Here is a 10,699-nt window from a genome sequence, read left to right on the forward strand (position 1 = left end):
CCTCCTCTGTTGATGAAAACAATCAGTAGACGATTGCTCTGGTAACCAGCAGGCTATATTGGTCAGGCTTTATTGCAGTGTATTCACAGGCTATTTTGAACGTAAAATGGGGACATTTCAGGGGACAGCTTCAGACAGAGACAAGACACCAAAATCGGGTCTGTTCCTGGAAAACGGGGATGTGTGGTCACCCTAATTTGGGTTCAACACAAGTGAAGCTCTGTGAACAGCATCTGTGACATGCTGTTGATTACAGAAAAACTCATACCTCAGTTAAAATGAATATTAACTTGACCTATGCTCCTTAGTGCTATATTTTTTACCCATTCGTAATCAAAAATGTTTTTCTTATTGCATGTGAGGAGTAATGGGCACACGCTTATCCTTTTTCTACGTAGTCTCAGCCTCAAACGTCACGCCCACGGACAGTTGGCAGAACATCTGATGCAGGTAGCACACAAAAGTTTCGTAGTCATAATCTGATTAATTGAATCCTACAGGATTTCCGGGAAACGTGTGTCGTGTTCTTCAATGGTCCGTCTGGAAACAAAGTCGTTCTGATGCCAAACCCCCTCATGGAAAAAGAAAGCCGTTGTGTTTACAACTGTGAAAATAAAAGCTTATCAGGTTCAACTAAACGCTGGATTTTCAAAAGTATGTGAAGTTCACAGCACCCGATTGTTGCAGTAGACTTTCAGGACGTTCTTGAATGAATTGCAAGCCGGATTTGTAATTTGTAACTTTATATTTTCACACCGCTAAACATTACGTTGAACACAGTGAACTGTGATTGGTTGCTTTACATGTGTTCAGACATCCTCTTGGGTGGTCCGTGGCCAATGGAAAGCTGCTATGGAGTCTAAAACTTCTGCTGTCAGTCTGAAGGCCTGGCTACGCAAGGCTAATTTCTACATTGCAGACAATGACAGCAGCTGAAGTACAATTGATCTTCACAGCTCAAATAACAAATTTTGTTATGTTAATTAATATAAGCATTTTAACAAAAATGTGAGGTGCACATCGCTGCTTTGCATCATAGACTTCCATTGTAAGGGCATTCCTGTAAACTATTTTTGCATACCAATATGCCATCTACAGTTTGAAATAAATCTCATTATTAGGCTGGCAAATACACAAGAATGCTTTATATGAATGAGGAGATTCTCTTCTGGGCTTGTCAACACATGTTACATTTCCAGAGAACTTTATGTGGTGTCAGCACCTCTTACAAATGATCTTGTCTGTTCTAATACTGGTTGAAAGAGCGTTTATAGCAATTGATCTTGCTTTTGAATACAATAGGCATAATTGCTTAGAGATTTTGCTTGTGTTGGACTAATTTGCAGTTCTTAAGTTTTTAGTGGTGGATATTAAGCTGTTTTATCCAAACCGCCATCTGAAGGCCCCCTCTTCGGGTATCTTCTTTTACATTGAAATTATTAGTTTCAGATTACACCACAGCGGCACAGACAGTGCTCTCTAATCTCATTAAACAAGCTGACATATGGCTGTTAACAGAATACTCTCATGAAACCCTCCACTTCAGCCTTCTGCTTCACACTTTAACAGACTGCGGTCAGCCCTACAACATTTCAGAGAGGTTAATGTCCTTTTAAAAGTGCTTATACATATGCATAGACATACTGTACACGTAGACTGAGACACTTCCATTTTAGAATTATTTAATACAGGACTAAAGCAAGCATCACTATCTATTGCTCTAGTTTTTTTAAAGTCCTCTAACCTAAGTATTCAATTTATATAATTCATCTTGCACAAATGAATGGCATCTCAAATTGTACAGCTTGTTATGGAGAGGAGTGCTTTCACTTTTCTAAGATGATTTGGTAACACTTTATTTTACAGTGTCCTTGTTACATAATGTTACATGTACTTACCAAATTAATAACAGTAAATTATGCATAATTACATGCAACTAATCAAATCCTAATCCCACCCTAACCCTATAGTAAGTACTAATGTAGTTGCTTAATATTACTCAGAACTTTAATATATAATTACACTGTAACAATGACATCTTCAAATAAAGTGTAACCTATGATTTTCACCTGACAAACAATAAAAGGTCTTGCAATCCTATACTGTACCTACACTAAAGAATCAATAGGCTTGTGGATGGACTCCTTTGACTTAGACCATTAGGCAACACTCTAGCAACCATACAGTTGGGTGAAGTTCTATTTCACTGTCTTGTTTTATTTCTAGTCTTGGTTTTCATGGTCTCTGTTTTACCTGTGTCCAGATATTTATTAGATTTTATAGTTTCTAATTAGTCCACACCTGTTCCCTTTTCTGTTGATGATATTTTCTCTGGGTATTTAATACATTTTCAACAAGAATTAATGCATTATGAAGAAATAACAATGAATTGTACTGTATTTATACATTTTCATTGAGCTACTGTAGATTAGTAAATGTTGCAAATTAATTATTGTTCATTGTTAGTTCATGATATATGATACATTAACCAATGTCAATGAATGGAACCTTATTGTTAAGTCTTACATGCATCTATGGACATCCATGGTTTAAATTGGTCTACAAAATTAATGTTAGCCATTTAAGCCTTTATAAAGTCAGGTATTTCCAAATGTTTGAATGGTACTATATTAACAGTTTATTTTTTAGTTTTAACTTATGGTGCACCAACAAAGACAGATCATATGCTCACAGGTTTTTAATGCAGGCATGCACTGAGAGATTAGTTGCTGATTAAGGTTAATGAGGTCAGAATGGCATGCCCTATGAAATGTGCTAGAGGACAAGAGTGCTGAGATTCACACCAACGTGCAAATGGAAATCTTAGATGGTCCATGATTGCAGTTATAGGCTACATAACCAGGGTGACATCTGTGGCTGCCGCAGTGACAGCTGGAACTCCATGGAAGATCTCAGAACATGTTTTTCCCAGGCTGGTCTGTCAGTGTGAAACTGTGATACTCTTACAAAGACTGTCTCTTGGTAATGGAAGTTGTTGATCAAGTCACCCAAAGAAAGCCGCCATCCTCCTTAGAAAACACACACACACAAACACACACCCTCAAACACACATTCACACCTACTTGTATAGACACTAAATATTTACTGTCTCAGCACACACTCTCAAATGTGCAAAAACCATAAACACATGCACACTTTTAGCACTTGTGCGGGCAGTTGGGGTGTGAGATCAAAGTGACAGTGACGGCAATTTGGAAGTCATGTTAGAGACATGATCTGGCTTCGCTTCACAGGGTGGAATAGTGTAAAAAAAAAATCTTGCTCACAAATCTTCAGCTGATAACTTGACTTTCTCCATTTGTGTAAAAGTGGATAGTGGATCACTGATTATGACCTTATACATGTCAATGTGTGTGATAAACAAGAACTCATGACAAACAAATGTTCCTGGGTAAAAAAAGATGATAAAATACAAATAAAAATCTAGTTTAAATTACATGTGCCAATGTCATAGATATGTAATCTTATTGAAAATATGCCATTTCTAAAAAGTATGTTTTAGATTTTTAAAGGTGATGCAATTTTTCAACTATTTCAGTGATTTCTGCCAAGTAGGATATTTTACGCATGGCACCTTTAAAGGCCCCCTGAAATAAAAATGTAAGTTTTTAAGCTTTTAGTATGAATATGTTAGCCTTAAGGTTATGAATAAGCTGGTGTGTTCAAAAACAATGACACAATTTGCATTTAGGAGATATAAGCATTCAAAACTTACAGTCTCTCACCCCCGCTAAAATGGATCATGAATTTTTATGACATCACCGTGAACTTTAGCTTCTCATCACATCTTCCATCCAATCAAATTCCCTCTAGAATCTAAAGCGTCCCACCCCCCATGCAATAAATACCACCTAGTCAAAGCGACCGTTGACACGGAGCAAGGAGATGTCGTTGGAGATGTGTGTTTGGTTGCTCAAACGCTCAAGTTTTATTCTGTTTTCCAACTGTATGTTGGTTAAGAATGAAATGGCTAAAATGTATTTACACATCTACTATTGAATCCAATAATCCAATATTGAATCCCTTCCATGGTGCTGTCAAGTACAATTTGCAGTCTGTGAGGTGGGGGGGGGGATTACTAATAATTACTAATAATTCCATTTGTTAGTTTCTATGGACGTTAACTGATTTCCGCACATATGAGTTCCACACATATGCCCTTCATGGAGCATATTCCAGGATCCACCACAGACACAGACACAGAGCCTGAGCCTGAGCCTGCTGCGATGCCAGCGCCAGAGAGGACACCTGAGCCAATCATCATCCTGGAGCCTGAGCCCAACGGAGTGTCTGACCAGATGCGCGAGCTGGCAACATTGCCCGTCCCAGTGGGTGTGCTCATGGCCTACGAGGGCATGGGTGGAACACTCTCGCTGCTGAGGGTGAGCTGTGCCTGGCCTCTGTATTATTTGATGAGGAAGTAGAAGAAGTTATCCCCATAATCTCCCATCTCCACTGGTCTTGCCCAGCTCTAAGTTTCCTTCATCTCTGCTGGTCATGCCCAGCTCCAAGTCTCCTTCATCTCTGATGGTCCAGCCCAGCTCCAAGTCTCCTCCTCAGTTTTCCAGCACCCTGGCTCCACCTCATCCGCTCATTACAGCAGCTCCACCTTGGCCTCTAGGACTTATGGTATCACCCGGTCTCTGTGTCTCCTCGAGTCCGCTTGGGTCTCCAGCTCTCCTGGCTCAACCGCTGGTTGTCAGACCTCTGACTCCACTATGACTCCTCCTACCATCGGTTCCACCATGGGCCTTCGTTCTGGCTGTCATTTGGATCCTCCCTTCATCAGCTCCTCCTGCCATCGTCTCCGCTATGGTGTTTCCATCTGCCAGTCCAACCTTGGTCACATCCCTCTCCAGCTCTATGTCTACCTCTACAGCTCTAGCCTCCACCCTCTCTCGCAGAACCTGATTTCACCAAGTGCATCATGTTCCTGGATCAACATCTTGGTTGATCCTGAAACAACATTCAAATCAACCCCTCAGATTTAAGGACAAAGTTCACAGTTTATGTCAAGTTTACGTCAAGGCTTACAACCAGGGTTAGGTGCTTCTACATCAGTGTTATTCACCTATCATTTCCCTCTGATTTAGGGATGACTTATGGGTAGGTTTAGGTTTAGGGGTAGATATATGGTTATGATTACAGTTTCAGACAGGAATGTTGTTCCAGGATCAACAAAATATGTTGACCCAGGAATGAGTCTAACTTGGCAAAATCAGGATGTGCACCCTCCCTCCTCTGTTGGACTTTGTTAGTTGTTTATGGCGTGAGTTTCTATGGACGTTAATTGAGTTCCACACCTGTTCCCTGTTGTGGTGATTATCCTCCCTTGTGTATATAAGCCTTCAGTTTATCTCCTAGCTTTGTGGTTTATCTCCTTTGTACTCCAAGCGATCTCCTGCATTTATTATTAAAGACTATTTAAAGTATTTCTCCTTCGTGCATGTTGCCTGCCACACTTCGTGTGACAATATTAACTAGGTTATTTCTCTTGATATGTGAACATGAACCAGCCTTGCTATGTAATATTCTTGTCAATGACAACAGCTTTCTATATGTTGGATTATAAAGAATATATAGATGATTTATAGATATACAAAATATGTATAAATGGAAAAATCTCTTATGTTCACCAAGGCTACATTTATTTGATCAAAGGTACAGGTAAAACGAGAAAGGAGAGAATATCGTTCACAGGTCTGGTTGTCATGGTTCCTCATATGCTGAGAATTGCATTTATTTGTCTGTGTTTAGTAGGGCCCATTACTTGAATTCTTAACATTTCCACAAATAAGTGAATTCCATAGAGGAGGCCAAAGGAAACACAAACCTCAAACACTGGCATGTTTCTCTCTCGTTCTCCCCTTCTCTCTCCTAATGTGCACATTTGTCCTTCCCCAGTGTTGTAATAAAGAAATAAATGTAGCTTATCGAATTCAGCTCTATCCATAGACCCACTGACCACCACAACCGCCATTGTCATCTTACAACTGAAGTAAAACAAAGTCAACAAAATACTCTCTTATTCAGACTTTTTTCTGATCAGTGAATAAACTTTTGATTTATTCCTGTTTACTGTAAGCAGGTCAAGTATGAAGAATCATTTGATGAGTTTTATAAGAACAGTCATCTAGAAAACAGATGCTCTCATTGTTTCTGTGGTCAAACTGTTTACATCAGTTAAAAATATTCCAGGACGGTTAAGTAAACTTTGATATTATCTGTGACCAGTAGTGAAATCTTGGAACAAATGTAATTTTAAACCTGGAGAATATTTTCTCTCCATTTCTGTCTCTGTCTATTTGTTTGTCTCTTTTTAGATTGTTTTTTCTTCTCATGCCTATTTTTTTTCTGTACAGAATTTTTCTATACAATGGCTTATTGTCGGGTTCTCAGTTGTTATACAACTAAATGCAATTTATGTGCATGACTGGGAACCTTACAGCACAAATGTACAAATGATCAAGTCATTCAGCCGAACATATCGAAAGATGACTGGGAATAAGATAGATTTGTTTTACCTAGAAAAAAAGAAGTGCTCCTCATTTTAGTTAATGTGCATTTGTAGTGTACTTAAAATCTTAAAAGTATATTTTTATACAACTTTACTTGCAGATAATATAATATTAATGAAATCAAAGGCCACTTAAGTGAACTAAAAGATAGGTATAGATGTGTTGTGTTAATGCCTGTCTGCCTGCCTGCCTTTTGGATTACTTGTTATTAAACTACGTTTAGAACTTTATTTATCTGTCTTCGTCTTCCTGCCTGCAAACATGTCTGTGACAGTTATCAAATAACATACTACAGTTAAAATTATAATCAAGCACTTTACATGAGCTTTAGTATGTTAGTCAACACTTCAAAATAAGTGTAGGCTACTTCTTTAAAGAACAACACAAGATTATTAAGATATAATGATTTTAAATGTGTTTTAAAGTAAAACTTTTAGTGTCAAATTATTACAAAGTGCACTTTTTAAAACTGTAAGTGTGTTGTGTGTGTACTCCCAGGAGTTTATATGTGAATAAAGGCTTAAACTCAATCAGTTCATCCTATAACAAGCTTTTCTTAGGGGAAAGCGCGTCCCACTGAAGTTCTCTATGGTATAACATACTCAATGGAGCTATGGGAGGCCTTCATAAGCATGTTGTCCTGCATGGGCCCCAAGATTTTAAGTGATCACCCTGATGGGAATATATTCCGCAAACCTCGAACAATAATTACACGCTGCTGCACGCTGTCAGACCTAACATCGAGATATCATTACATGTGCAAATTTACTTAAAACAAACTGCAATTTCCTGCTTATGTGGTCCAGAGGTTTGGCTCAGGCATCTCTGCATTAGTGTTAGGAAGTGAGGGAGTGAAAAGAGAGGGAACAGATGGAAAATGGACAATGGTAATTAAACTCGATTTAGAAATATTGAAAATAAAAAGAGAAATACTGTATTCATGAAGAAGAATAGAAAATCAATTAATGCATCAGAGACAATATAAAAACTATGACAGCCAGGCGAGATCGCTCTTCAGGTGTGGAAAATGAGGTATCAGATTCAAAGCTGATCATGAATCACTTATTACATTCCCTCTCAGTGATGTCATTTGGTGAGTTGGTACAGTGGCAAGCTGGAAACGTCCCAAAGCCATTAGTATCGCTGCTGTCATCTGTCTCTCTATCTGTCCATTCTCTCCATGTGATATATTGTTTCTGCCATTATTCGATTTTATGCAGTATAATATATCTCTTCTGTCTGTCTCTCATATCGTTCTCCTCCTCTCTACCACTTACCTACTGCTCTAATACACATTAAATAATCCATGTAAACTTTTTTTTTATTAAAAACTGTATTTGGCCACACTTTATATTTGGTGTTACTATGTTCTTGTATCAACAAAACATATATTGTATTCATGTTGTATTGCAAATCACATTTGCTGCTATTGAGGTGGAATAAGGGTACGGTAAATATATGTGTGTGTGTGTGTGTGTGTGTGTGTGTGTGTGTGTGTGTGTGTGTGTGTGTGTGTGTGTGTGTGTGTGTGTGTGTGTTAATACTGCATTGTATCTAATGATTAATTAAAATGTTAGAACGTAGTAGAACGTAAAGATACTTAATATAAAGTGAGACAGTATTTATAATTTAGCGTACATTTTGTTGTGCTTTAAAGAAGTACACTTATTTTGATGTGTTGACATAGCACACATAAAGTACTTGATTATAATTTTAACTGTAGAGTGTTAGGCCTATTCGATATTACATTTTAAAATTAATACATATTTAAATGTACTGAATTGTAACTTCATCATTACAAATGTTTAATTACAATTTACAAATATATTGAAATACACAATGTGTCAAATGACATTAAAGGATATTTTAGTTCACCATAGCCTAATGACTGTCAGTACATTCAGCAATACACTAGAAGTATATAGAAGACAATAATTAAGAAATGACATATAAATATGTTCTCAAGTCCTATTAAGTGGGTGAAAAAGCACTCTAAACTTCAATATAATTGAATATAAAGGGAAAGAATTGTCACGGTTCATGAATCAGCTGTCTCATTACTGATGTGTGTGTGTCTGTGTGTGTGGGTGTGGTTACTCATGGTGTTGATTATTGTTGCCAGCTGTGTTCAATCCCCGTTCCCTTTATATGTGCAGTAATTCCCATCTCATGTTGTCAGATCGTTGTGGCTTCCCCGGTGTCGTGTCCTGTTCCCGTGTTTCGCTCTTATCTCCTCGTGTGGATTCCTGTCTTCGTGGACCCGCTTCGTTGTGTTTCACGCTGTCTGGATTGTTTATTGTTTCCTGGTTCCTGAGCACGCCGATCACCACACATCATCACCGGGTTGCCCATTGAAGTCCCTGCGTCATCTCGCCATCTGAGTGTTTGTTTCCCCGACCTGTGTTTCTCTGACCATCTCAATAAACATTCTTTTACTTGCAACTGTATCCGTCTCTTTAACACTACAGAACGATCTGACCAATCATGGATACATTAAGTGCGGCCAGTTTGAATGACTTCCTCACGCATAGCGTCACAAGAATGGATCAACAAGGAGAGGAGATCGCTAACACAGGTCGCACGGTTCAAGCACTCATGACGCAGGTGTCCGAGCTCACCCAACAGCTACAACTTCTTCGAGTTCCCACTGCGCCGCCCACACTGCCCGTTCAGCCCCCCCCCGCCTCTGCAAGAGAATCAGCCGGAGCCTCGTCTGCCCACGCCAGAGAAATATTCAGGTGAGCCTGAGTATTGTAGGGCTTTTCTCACAGCATGTTCTCTGCACTTTGCATTGCAGCCACGGACCTTTTGCACTGAACAGTCTAAAGTGGCGTTCGTGTTGACACTACTGTCGGGGAAGGCGGCTCTCTGGGGAACGGCGGTGTGGGAGAACCAAAACATCTGCTGCGCCTCGTTCCAGGCACTCTCCACGGAGATGAGAAGAGTATTCGATCGAGCGGTGGCGGGTAAGGAGGCGGCCAGATTACTCGCTGATCTACGCCAAGGAAATGGCTCGGTGTCGGACTATTCCATCCAGTTCCGCACCCTGGCTGCAGAGTGCCAATGGAACGAGGAGGCGCAGTGGGACATGTTCCTGCATGGGTTGTCTGACCGCGTTCAAAGAGAGATTTACATCCTGGACCTTCCCAAGACCCTGGATGGCCTGGTGGAGCTTGCGCTGAGGGTCGATGCTCGTCTAAATCGTATGACCTCTCATGTACAGCAGAGTCGACTCCAGTACCACACTGAGGATCCACGGGCCAGCGGCGGGAGCGCGGTCAGCCCAGTTTCAGATCATGAACCCATGCAGGTGGGGAGAGCTCGGCTTTCCCGGGAGGAGAGGGAAAGGCGGAGATCCCAGGGACTCTGCCTTTACTGTGGCAAGGCTGGCCACTTTCTCTTTTGCTGTCCGGTAAAAGAGCAAGCCCGATAGTAAGTATGAGGCTACTATCGGGTGGGATCTCCGCCGAGAAGACCTCATCACCATCATCAACCCTCCTCCCGGTAAGACTGAAATGGGCAACCTCCACGCACCGCACTCAAGCACTGCTGGATTCGGGAGCAGAGGGTAATTTTATGGACTTTGGACTTGCACACAGACTCCAAATCCCCATCAGGCACCCGTGGCTCACTCAACACAACCCCCGTATCGACTGGCACAATAATTCTGTTTCCACTTGGAGTAACCGTTGTCATGAGTCATGTTTGGTGTCTGCCTGTTCGTCTGTGTCTGGTTCTGTGTTTCAGAGTGAGGCAGCGGATTTGTCTAACGTGCCCGCGGAGTACCTCGACCTGAAGGAGGTGTTCAGTAAGTCTCGTGCTGCGTCTCTTCCTCCGCATCGTTCCTATGACTGTGCGATAGATCTACTGCCAGGTAAATCTCCGCCTAAGGGCAAACTTTACTCTCTTTCTGTTCCCGAGAGGGAGGCCATGGAGAAATATATTTCTGATTCTCTAGCCTCTGGGTTCATCCAGCCTTCCTCTTCTCCTGCGGGGGCGGGGTTCTTTTTCGTTGGGAAGAAGGATGGCTCTCTGCGACCTTGTATTGATTATCGAGAGCTGAACAACATCACGGTAAAGAATTCTTATCCTTTGCCGTTAATGTCTTCAGCTTTCGAGAGGTTGCAGGGAGCATCCATTTTCACGAAACTGGACTTGCG

The sequence above is a fragment of the Abramis brama genome (assembly GCF_963993115.1).
Source record: "Abramis brama genome assembly, chromosome: 9".
Classification (NCBI taxonomy): Eukaryota; Metazoa; Chordata; class Actinopteri; order Cypriniformes; family Leuciscidae; genus Abramis; species Abramis brama.